This window comes from Hemitrygon akajei, unplaced genomic scaffold (assembly GCF_048418815.1).
Source record: "Hemitrygon akajei unplaced genomic scaffold, sHemAka1.3 Scf000157, whole genome shotgun sequence".
Taxonomy (NCBI): Eukaryota; Metazoa; Chordata; class Chondrichthyes; order Myliobatiformes; family Dasyatidae; genus Hemitrygon; species Hemitrygon akajei.
Window position 1 is genome coordinate 432,795 of NW_027332043.1, and position 13,847 is coordinate 446,641.

Sequence of the window (13,847 nt, forward strand, 5' to 3'; positions counted from 1 at the left end):
CTCCATGTCTCACCGGAACGTACCAATGCAGAACCCCACACAAATATGCCCTGAACTTGTACCCCTCCATAACCTCCCTGTCTCACTGGAACGTAACAATGCAGAACTCCACACAAATATGCCCTGAACCTGTACGACACCATAAACTCCCTGTCACACTGGAACGTACCAATGAAGAACTCCACATAAATATGACCTGAACCTGTACCCTCCATAACCTCTATGTCTCACTGGTACGTACCAATGCAGAACTCCACACAAATATGCCCTGAACCTGTACCCCTCCATAACCTCCATGTCTCACTGGAACGTACCAATGCAGAACTCCACACAAATATGCCCTGAACTTGTACCCCTCCATAACCTACCTGTCTCACTGGAACGTTCCAATGCCAAACTCCACACAAATATGCCCTGAACCTGTACCACACCATAAACTCCCTGTCTCACTGGAACGTACCAATGCAGAACTCCACACAAATATGCCCTGAACCTGTACCCTCCATAACCTACCTGTCTCACTGGAACGTACCAATGCAGAACTCCACACAAAAATGCCCTGTTCCTGTACCCCTCCATAACCTGCCTGTCTCACTGGAACGTACCATTGCAGAGCTCCACACAAATATGCCCTGAACCTGTACACCTCCATAACCTCCCTGTGTCACTGGAACGTACCACTGCAGAACTCCACACAAATATGCCCTGAACCTGTAGCCTCCATAACATCTCTGTCTCACTGGAACGTACCAATGCAGAACTCCACACAAATATGCCCTGAACCTGTACCCCTCCATAACCTCAATGTCTCACTGGAACGTACCAATGCAGAACTCCACACAAATGTGCCCTGAACCTGTACTTCCATAACCTACCTGTCTCAATGGAACGTACCAATGCAGAACTCCAGACAAAAATGCCTTGTTCCTGTACACCTCCATAACCTCCCTGTCTCACTGGAACGTACCAATGCAGAGCTCCACAAAAACTATGCCCTGAATCTCTACCCCTCCATAACCTCCCTGTCTCACTGGAACGTACCAATGCAGAACTCCACACAAATATACCCGAACGTACCACTGCAGAACTCCACACAAATATGCCCTGAACCTGTATCCTCCATAACCTCCCTGTCTCACCGGAACGTACCAATGAGGAACTCCACACAAATATGCCCTGAACCTGTACCCCTCCATAACTTCCCTGTCTCACTGGAGCGTACCAATGCAGAACTCCACACAAATATGCCCTGAACCTGTACACTCCATAACCTCCCTGTCTCACTGGAACGTACCAATGCAGAACACCACACAAATATGCCCTGAACCTTTACACTCCATAACCTCCCTGTCTCACTGGGGCGTACCAATGCAGAACTCCACACAAATATGCCCTGAATCTGTACCCCTCCATAACCTCCCTGTCTCACTGGAACGTACCAATGCAGAACTCCACACAAAAATTCCCTGCTCCTGTACACCTCCATAACCTCCCTGTCTCACTGGAACGTACCAATGCAGAACTCCACACAAATATGCCCTGTAGCTGTACCCTCCATAACCTCCCTGTCTAACTGGAATGTACCAATGCAGAACTACACACATATATGCCCTGAACATGTACCCCTCCATAACCTCTCTGTCTCACTGGAACGCACCAATGCCGAACTCAACTCAAATATGCCCTGAATCTGTACCCCTCCATAACCACCTTGTCTCACTGGACCGGACCAATGCAGAACACCACACAAATATGCCCTGTTCCTGTACCTCTCCATAACCTCCCTGTCTCACTGCAACGTACCAATGCAGAACTCCACACAAATATGCCCTGAACCTGTACCCTCCATAACCTCCCTGTCTTACTGGTACGTTCTAATGCAGAACTCCACACAAATATGCCCTGAACCTGTACCCCTCCATAACCTCCCTGTCTCACTGGAACGTACCAATGCAGAACTCCACACAAATATGCCCTGAACCTGTACCCACCATAACCTACCTGTGTCAAGGGATCGTACCAATGCAGAACTCCACACAAAAATGTCCTGTTCCTGTACCCCTAAATTAAACTCCCTGTCTCACTGGAAATTGCCAATGCAGAACTCCACACAAATATGCCCTGAACCTGTACCCCTCCATAACCTCCCTGTCTCACTGGAACGTCCCAACGCAGAACTCCCCACAAATATGCCCTGAACCTGTATCCCTACATAACCTCCCTGTCTCACTGGAACTCACCAATGCCGAACTCCACTCAAATATGCCCTGAACATGTACCCTGCATAACCTCCCTGTCTCACTGGAACGTACCACTGCAGATCTCCACACAAATATGCCCTGATCCTGTACCCCTCCATAACCGCACTGTCTCACTGGAACGTACCAATGCAGAACTCCACACACATATGCCCTGAACATGTACCCGTCCATAACCTCACTGACTCACTGCAACGTCCCACTGCAGATCTCCACACAAATATGCATTGAACCTGTACCCTCCATAACCTCCCTGTCTCACTGGAAAGTACCAATGCAGAACTCCACACAAATATGCCCTGAACCTGTACCCGTCCATAACCTCCCTGTCTCACTGGAACGTACCACTGCAGAACTCAACACAAATATGCCCTGTAGCTGAACCCTCCATAACCTCCCTGTCTCACTGGAATGTACCAATGCAGAGCTACACATAAATATGCCCTGAACATGTACCGCTCCATAACCTCCCTGTCTCACTGGAACATACCAATGTAGAACACCACACAAATATGCCCTGAACCTGTACCCCTCCATAACCGCCCTGTCTCACTGGAACTCACCAATGCCGAACTCCACACAAATATGCCCTGAAGCTGTACCCTGCATAACCTCCCTGTCTCACTGGAACGTACCACTGCAGAACACCACACAAATATGCCCTGAACCTATACCCCTCCATAACCGCCCTGTCTCACTGGAACGTACCAATGCAGAACTCCACACACTTATGCCCTGAACATGTACCCGTCCATATTCTCCCTGTCTCAGTGGAACGTCCCACTGCAGATCTCCACAAAAATATGCATTGAACCTGTACCCTCCATAACCTCAGTGTCTGACTGGAAAGTACCAATGCAGAACTCCAAACAAATATGCCCTGAACCTGTACCCGTCCATAACCTCCCTGTCTCACTAGAACGTACCACTGCAGAACTCAACACAAATATGCCCTGCAGCTGTACCCTCCATAACCTCCCTGTCTAACTGGAATGTACCAATGCAGAACTACACACATATACGCCCTGAACATGTACCCCTCCATAACCTCTCTGTCTCACTGGAACGCACCAATGCCGAACTCAACTCAAATATGCCCTGAACCTGTACCCTACATAACCTCCCTGTCTCACTGGAACGTACCATTGCTGAACACAACACAAATATGCCCTGAATCTCTACCCCTCCATAACCACCTTGTCTCACTGGAACGTACCAATGCAGAACACCACACAAATATGCCCTGTTCCTGTACCTCTCCATAACCTCCCTGTCTCACTGCAACGTACCAATGCAGAACTCCACACAAATATGCCCTGAACCTGTACCCTCCATAACCTCCCTGTCTTACTGGTACGTTCTAATGCAGAACTCCACACAAATATGCCCTGAACCTGTAACCCTCCATAACCTCCCTGTCTCACTGGAACGTACCAATGCAGAACTCCACACAAATATGCCCTGAACCTGTACCCCTCCATAACCTCCCTGTCTCACTGGAACGTACCATTGCAGAACACCACACAAATATGCCCTGAACCTGTACCCCTCCATAACCACCCTGTATAACTGGAACGTACCAATGCAGATCTCCACACAAATATGCCCTGAACCTGTACCCCTCCATAACCTCTCTGTCTCACTGGAACGTACCAATGCAGAACACCACACAAATATGCCCTGAACCTGTACCCCTCCATAACCTCCCTGTCTCACTGGAACGGACCAATGCCGAACTCCACTCAGATATACCCTGAAGCTGTACCCTGCATAACCTCCCTGTCTCACTGGAACGTACCATTGCAGAACAGCACACAAATATGCCCTGCACCTGTACCCCTCTATAACCGCCCTGTCTCACTGGAACGTACCAATGCAGAACTCCACACAAATATGCCCTGAACATGTACCCGTCCATAACCTCCCTGTCTCACTGGAACATCCCACTGCAGAACTCCACACAAATATGCATTGAACCTGTAACCTCCATAACCTCCCTGTCTCACTGGAAAGTACCAATGCAGATCTCCACACAAACATGCCCTGAACCTGTACCCGTCCATACCCTCCCTGTCTCATTGGAACGTACCACTGCAGAACTCCACACAAATATGCCCTGAACCTGTACCCTACATAACCTCCCTGTCTCACTGGAACGTACCATTGCTGAACACAACACAAATATGCCCTGAATCTCTACCCCTCCATAACCACCTTGTCTCACTGGAACGTACCAATGCAGAACACCACACAAATATGCCCTGTTCCTGTACCTCTCCATAACCTCCCTGTCTCACTGCAACGTACCAATGCAGAACTCCACACAAATATGCCCTGAACCTGTACCCTCCATAACCTCCCTGTCTTACTGGTACGTTCTAATGCAGAACTCCACAGAAATATGCCCTGAACCTGTACCCCTCCATAACCTCCCTGTCTCACTGGAACGTACCAATGCAGAACTCCACACAAATATGCCCTGAACCTGTACCCCTCCATAACCTCCCTGTCTCACTGGAACGTACCATTGCAGAACACCACACAAATATGCCCTGAACCTGTACCCCTCCATAACCACCCTGTATAACTGGAACGTACCAATGCAGATCTCCACACAAATATGCCCTGAACCTGTACCCCTCCATAACCTCTCTGTCTCACTGGAACGTACCAATGCAGAACACCACACAAATATGCCCTGAACCTGTACCCCTCCATAACCTCCCTGTCTCACTGGAACGGACCAATGCCGAACTCCACTCAGATATACCCTGAAGCTGTACCCTGCATAACCTCCCTGTCTCACTGGAACGTACCATTACAGAACAGCACACAAATATGCCCTGCACCTGTACCCCTCTATAACCGCCCTGTCTCACTGGAACGTACCAATGCAGAACTCCACACAAATATGCCCTGAACATGTACCCGTCCATAACCTCCCTGTCTCACTGGAACATCCCACTGCAGAACTCCACACAAATATGCATTGAACCTGTAACCTCCATAACCTCCCTGTCTCACTGGAAAGTACCAATGCAGATCTCCACACAAACATGCCCTGAACCTGTACCCGTCCATACCCTCCCTGTCTCATTGGAACGTACCACTGCAGAACTCCACACAAATATGCCCTGAACCTGTACCCCTCCATAACCTCCCTGTCTCACTGGAACTCACCAATGCCGAACTCCACTCAAATATGCTCTGAACATGTACCCTGCATAACCTCCCTGTCTCACTGGAACGCACTACTGCAGATCTCCACACAAATATGCCCTGAACCTGTACCCCTCCATAACCGCCCTGTCTCACTGGAACGTACCAATGCAGAACTCCACAGACATATGCCCTGAACATGTACCCGTCCATAACCTCAGTGTCTCACTGCATCGTCCCACTGCAGATCTCCACACAAATATGCATTGAACCTGTACCCTCCATAACCTCCCTGTCTCACTGGAAAGTACCAATGCAGAACTCCACACAAATATGCCCTGAACCTGTACCCGTCCATAACCTCCTTGTCTCACTGGAACGTACCACTGCAGAACTCAACACAAATATGCCCTGTAGCTGAACCCTCCATAACCTCCCTGTATCACTGGAATGTACCAATGCAGAACTACACACAAATATGCCCTGAACATGTACCCCTCCATAAGCTCCCTGTCTCTCTGGATCGTACCAATGCAGAACTCCACACAAATATGCCCTTAACCTGTACCTCTCCATAACCTCCCTGTCTCACGAGAACGTCCCAACGCAGAACTCCACACAAATATGCCCTGAACCTGTACCCTCCATAACCTGCCTGTCTCACTGGAACGTTCCATTGCAGAACACCACACTAATATGCCCTGAACCTGTGCCCCTCCATAACCTCACTGTCTCACTGGAACGTACCAATGCAGAACTCCACACAAATATGCCCTGAAACTGTACCCGTCCATAACCTCCCTGTCTCACTGGAACGTACCACTGTAGAACTCCACACAAATATGCCCTGAACCTGTACCCTGCATAACCTCCTTGTCTCACTGGAACGTACCAATGCAGAACTACACACAAATATGCCCTGAACCTGTACCCCTCCATAACCTCTCTGTCTCACTGGAACGCACCAATGCCGAACTCCACACAAATATGCCCTGAAGCTGTACCCTGCATAACCTCCCTGTCTCACTGGAACGTACCACTGCAGAACACCACACAAATATGCCCTGAACCTATACCCCTCCATAACCGCCCTGTCTCACTGGAACGTACCAATGCAGAACTCCACACACTTATGCCCTGAACATGTACCCGTCCATATTCTCCCTGTCTCAGTGGAACGTCCCACTGCAGATCTCCACAAAAATATGCATTGAACCTGTACCCTCCATAACCTCAGTGTCTGACTGGAAAGTACCAATGCAGAACTCCAAACAAATATGCCCTGAACCTGTACCCGTCCATAACCTCCCTGTCTCACTAGAACGTACCACTGCAGAACTCAACACAAATATGCCCTGCAGCTGTACCCTCCATAACCTCCCTGTCTAACTGGAATGTACCAATGCAGAACTACACACATATACGCCCTGAACATGTACCCCTCCATAACCTCTCTGTCTCACTGGAACGCACCAATGCCGAACTCAACTCAAATATGCCCTGAACCTGTACCCTACATAACCTCCCTGTCTCACTGGAACGTACCATTGCTGAACACAACACAAATATGCCCTGAATCTCTACCCCTCCATAACCACCTTGTCTCACTGGAACGTACCAATGCAGAACACCACACAAATATGCCCTGTTCCTGTACCTCTCCATAACCTCCCTGTCTCACTGCAACGTACCAATGCAGAACTCCACACAAATATGCCCTGAACCTGTACCCTCCATAACCTCCCTGTCTTACTGGTACGTTCTAATGCAGAACTCCACACAAATATGCCCTGAACCTGTAACCCTCCATAACCTCCCTGTCTCACTGGAACGTACCAATGCAGAACTCCACACAAATATGCCCTGAACCTGTACCCCTCCATAACCTCCCTGTCTCACTGGAACGTACCATTGCAGAACACCACACAAATATGCCCTGAACCTGTACCCCTCCATAACCACCCTGTATAACTGGAACGTACCAATGCAGATCTCCACACAAATATGCCCTGAACCTGTACCCCTCCATAACCTCTCTGTCTCACTGGAACGTACCAATGCAGAACACCACACAAATATGCCCTGAACCTGTACCCCTCCATAACCTCCCTGTCTCACTGGAACGGACCAATGCCGAACTCCACTCAGATATACCCTGAAGCTGTACCCTGCATAACCTCCCTGTCTCACTGGAACGTACCATTGCAGAACAGCACACAAATATGCCCTGCACCTGTACCCCTCTATAACCGCCCTGTCTCACTGGAACGTACCAATGCAGAACTCCACACAAATATGCCCTGAACATGTACCCGTCCATAACCTCCCTGTCTCACTGGAACATCCCACTGCAGAACTCCACACAAATATGCATTGAACCTGTAACCTCCATAACCTCCCTGTCTCACTGGAAAGTACCAATGCAGATCTCCACACAAACATGCCCTGAACCTGTACCCGTCCATACCCTCCCTGTCTCATTGGAACGTACCACTGCAGAACTCCACACAAATATGCCCTGAACCTGTACCCTACATAACCTCCCTGTCTCACTGGAACGTACCATTGCTGAACACAACACAAATATGCCCTGAATCTCTACCCCTCCATAACCACCTTGTCTCACTGGAACGTACCAATGCAGAACACCACACAAATATGCCCTGTTCCTGTACCTCTCCATAACCTCCCTGTCTCACTGCAACGTACCAATGCAGAACTCCACACAAATATGCCCTGAACCTGTACCCTCCATAACCTCCCTGTCTTACTGGTACGTTCTAATGCAGAACTCCACACAAATATGCCCTGAACCTGTACCCCTCCATAACCTCCCTGTCTCACTGGAACGTACCAATGCAGAACTCCACACAAATATGCCCTGAACCTGTACCCCTCCATAACCTCCCTGTCTCACTGGAACGTACCATTGCAGAACACCACACAAATATGCCCTGAACCTGTACCCCTCCATAACCACCCTGTATAACTGGAACGTACCAATGCAGATCTCCACACAAATATGCCCTGAACCTGTACCCCTCCATAACCTCTCTGTCTCACTGGAACGTACCAATGCAGAACACCACACAAATATGCCCTGAACCTGTACCCCTCCATAACCTCCCTGTCTCACTGGAACGGACCAATGCCGAACTCCACTCAGATATACCCTGAAGCTGTACCCTGCATAACCTCCCTGTCTCACTGGAACGTACCATTACAGAACAGCACACAAATATGCCCTGCACCTGTACCCCTCTATAACCGCCCTGTCTCACTGGAACGTACCAATGCAGAACTCCACACAAATATGCCCTGAACATGTACCCGTCCATAACCTCCCTGTCTCACTGGAACATCCCACTGCAGAACTCCACACAAATATGCATTGAACCTGTAACCTCCATAACCTCCCTGTCTCACTGGAAAGTACCAATGCAGATCTCCACACAAACATGCCCTGAACCTGTACCCGTCCATACCCTCCCTGTCTCATTGGAACGTACCACTGCAGAACTCCACACAAATATGCCCTGAACCTGTACCCCTCCATAACCTCCCTGTCTCACTGGAACTCACCAATGCCGAACTCCACTCAAATATGCTCTGAACATGTACCCTGCATAACCTCCCTGTCTCACTGGAACGCACTACTGCAGATCTCCACACAAATATGCCCTGAACCTGTACCCCTCCATAACCGCCCTGTCTCACTGGAACGTACCAATGCAGAACTCCACAGACATATGCCCTGAACATGTACCCGTCCATAACCTCAGTGTCTCACTGCATCGTCCCACTGCAGATCTCCACACAAATATGCATTGAACCTGTACCCTCCATAACCTCCCTGTCTCACTGGAAAGTACCAATGCAGAACTCCACACAAATATGCCCTGAACCTGTACCCGTCCATAACCTCCTTGTCTCACTGGAACGTACCACTGCAGAACTCAACACAAATATGCCCTGTAGCTGAACCCTCCATAACCTCCCTGTATCACTGGAATGTACCAATGCAGAACTACACACAAATATGCCCTGAACATGTACCCCTCCATAAGCTCCCTGTCTCTCTGGATCGTACCAATGCAGAACTCCACACAAATATGCCCTTAACCTGTACCTCTCCATAACCTCCCTGTCTCACGAGAACGTCCCAACGCAGAACTCCACACAAATATGCCCTGAACCTGTACCCTCCATAACCTGCCTGTCTCACTGGAACGTTCCATTGCAGAACACCACACTAATATGCCCTGAACCTGTGCCCCTCCATAACCTCACTGTCTCACTGGAACGTACCAATGCAGAACTCCACACAAATATGCCCTGAAACTGTACCCGTCCATAACCTCCCTGTCTCACTGGAACGTACCACTGTAGAACTCCACACAAATATGCCCTGAACCTGTACCCTGCATAACCTCCTTGTCTCACTGGAACGTACCAATGCAGAACTACACACAAATATGCCCTGAACCTGTACCCCTCCATAACCTCTCTGTCTCACTGGAACGCACCACTGCAGATCTCCTCACAAATATGCCCTGATCCTGTACCCTACATAACCTCCCTGTCTCACTGGAAAGTACCACTGCAGATCTCCACACAAATATGCCCTGATCCTGTACCCCTCCATAACCGCCCTGTCTCACTGGAACGTACCAATGCAGAACTCCACACACATATGCCCTGAACATGTACCCGTCCATAACCTCACTGACTCACTGCAACGTCCCACTGCAGATCTCCACACAAATATGCATTGAACCTGTACCCTCCATAACCTCCCTGTCTCACTGGAAAGTACCAATGCAGAACTCCACACAAATATGCCCTGAACCTGTACCCGTCCATAACCTCCCTGTCTCACTGGAACGTACCACTGCAGAACTCAACACAAATATGCCCTGTAGCTGAACCCTCCTTAACCTCCCTGTCTCACTCGAATGTGCGAATGCAGAACGACACACAAATATGCCCTGAACATGTACCCCTCCATAACATCCCTGTCTCACTGGAACATACCAATGTAGAACACCACACAAATATGCCCTGAACCTGTACCCCTCCATAACCGCTCTGTCTCACTGGAACTCACCAATGCCGAACTCCACTCAAATATGCCCTGAAGCTGTACCCTGCATAACCTCCCTGTCTCACTGGAACGTACCATTGCAGAACACAACACAAATATGCCCTGAACCTGTACCCCTCCATAACCGCCCTGTCTCACTGGAACGTACCAATGCAGAACTCCACACACATATGCCCTGAACATGTACACGTCCATATTCTCCCTGTCTCAGTGGAACGTCCCACTGCAGATCTACACACAAATATGCATTGAATCTGTACCCCTCCATAACCACCTTGTCTCACTGGAACGTACCAATGCAGAACACCACACAAATATGCCCTGTTCCTGTACCTCTCCATAACCTCCCTGTCTCACTGCAACGTACCAATGCAGAACTCCACACAAATATGCCCTGAACCTGTACCCTCCATAACCTCCCTGTCTTACTGGAACGTACCAATGCAGAACTCCACACAAATATGCCCTGAACCTGTACCCCTCCATAACCTCTCTGTCTCACTGGAACGTACCAATGCAGAACTACACACAAATATGCCCTGAACATGTACCCCTCCATAACCTCCCTGTCTCACTGGAACGGACCAATGCCGAGCTCCACTCAGATATACCCTGAACCTGTACCCTGCATAACCTCCCTGTCTCACTGGAACGTACCATTGCAGAACAGCACACAAATATGCCCTGAACCTGTACCCCTCCATAACCGCCCTGTCTCACTGGAACGTACCAATGCAGAACTCCACACAAATATGCCCTGAACATGTACGCGTCCATAACCTCCCTGTCTCACTGGAACATCCCACTGCAGAACTCCACACAAATATGCATTGAACCTGTAACCTCCATAACCTCCCTGTCTCACTGGAAAGTACCAATGCAGAACTCCACACAAACATGCCCTGAACCTGTACCCGTCCATATCCTCCCTGTCTCATTGGAACGTACCACTGCAGAACTCAACACAAATATGCCCTGAACCTGTACCGCTCCATAAACTCCCTGTCTCACTGGATCGTACCAATGCAGAACTCCACACAATATGCCCTGAACCTGTACCCCTCCATAACCTCGCTGTCTCACTGGAACGTCCCAACGCAGAACTCCACACAAATATGCCCTGAACCTGTACCCCTCCATAACCTCCCTGTCTCACTGGAACTCACCAATGCCGAACTCCACTCAAATATGCCCTGAACATGTACCCTGCATAACCTCCCTGTCTCACTGCAACGTAGCACTGCAGATGTCCACACAAATATGCCCTAAACCTGTACCCCTCCATAAGCGCCCTGTCTCACTGGAACGTACCAATGCAGAACTCCACACACATATGCCCTGAACATGTACCCGTCCATAACCTCACTGTCTCACTGCAACGACCCACTGCAGATCTCCACACAAATATGCATTGAACCTGTACCCTCCATAACCTCCCTGTCTCACTGGAAAGTACCAATGCTGAACTCCACACAAATATGCCCTGAACCTGTACCCCTCCATAACCTCCCTGTCTCACTGGAACATACCAATGCAGAACTCCACACAAATATGCCCTGAACCTGTACCCCTCCATAAGCTCCCTGTCTCTCTGGATCGTAGCAATGCAGAACTCCACACAAATATGCCCTGAACCTGTACATCTCCATAACCTCCCTGTCTCACGGGAACGTCCCAACGCAGAACTCCACACAAATATGCCCTGAACCTGTACCCTCCATAACCTGCCTGTCTCACTGGAACGTAACATTGCAGAACACCACACTAATATGCCCTGAACCTGTACCCCTCCATAACCTCCCTGTCTCACTGGAACGTACCAATGCAGAACTCCACACAAATATGCCCTGAAACTGTACCCGTCCATAACCTCCCTGTCTCACTGGAACGTACCACTGCCGAAATCCACACAGATATGCCCTGAACCTGTACCCAGCATAACCTCCTTGTCTCACTGGAACGTACCAATGCAGAACTACACACAAATATGCCCTGAAGCTGTACCCCTCCATAACCTCTCTGTCTCACTGGAACGCACCAATGCCGAACTCCACTCAAATATGCCCTGAAGCTGTACCCCTCCATAACCTCTCTGTCTCACTGGAACGCACCAATGCCGAACTCCACTCAAATATGCCCTGAACCTGTACCCTGCATAACCTCCCTGTCTCACTGGAACGTACCATTGCAGAACACCACACAAATATGCCCTGAACCTGTACCGCTCCATAACCGCCCTGTCTCACTGGAACGTACCAATCCAGAACTCCACACAAATATGCCCTGAACATGTACCCGTCCATAACCTCCCTGTCTTACTGGAACGTCCCACTGCAGAACTCCACACACATATGCCTTGAACATGTACCCGTCCATAACCTCACTGACTCACTGCAACGTCCCACTGCAGATCTCCACACAAATATGCATTGAACCTGTACCCTCCATAACCTCCCTGTCTCACTGGAAAGTACCAATGCAGAACTCCACACAAATATGCCCTGAACCTGTACCCGTCCATCACCTCCCTGTCTCACTGGAACGTACCACTGCAGAACTCAACACAAATATGCCCTGTAGCTGAACCCTCCATAACCTCCCTGTCTCACTGGAATGTACCAATGCAGAACTACACACAAATATGCCCTGAACATGTACCGCTCCATAACCGCCCTGTCTCACTGGAACTCACCAATGTAGAACTCCACACAAATATGCCCTAAAGCTGTACCCTGCATAACATCCCTGTCTCACTGGAACGTACCACTGCAGAACACCACACAAATATGCCCTGAACCTGTACCCCTCCATAACCTACCTGTCTCTCTGGAATGTACCAATGCAGAACTCCACACAAATATGCATTGAACCTGTACCCTCCATAACCTCCCTGTCTCACTGGAACGTACCAATACAGAACTCCACACACTTATGCCCTGAACATGTACCCGTCCATATTCTCCCTGTCTCAGTGGAACGTCCCACTGCAGATCTCCACACAAATATGCATTGAACCTGTACCCTCCATAACCTCCCTGTCTCACTGGAACGCACCAATGCCGAACTCAACTCTAATATGCCCTGAACCTGTACCCTACATAACCTCCCTGTCTCACTGGAACGTACCTTTGCAGAACTCCACACAAATATGCCCTGAACCTGTTCCCGTCCATAACCTCCCTGTCTCACTGGAACGTACCACTGCAGAACTCAACACAAATATGCCCTGTAGCTGTACCCTCCATAACCTCCCTGTCTCACTGGAATGTACCAATGCAGAACTACACACAAATATGCCCTGATCATGTACCCCTCCAATTCCTCTC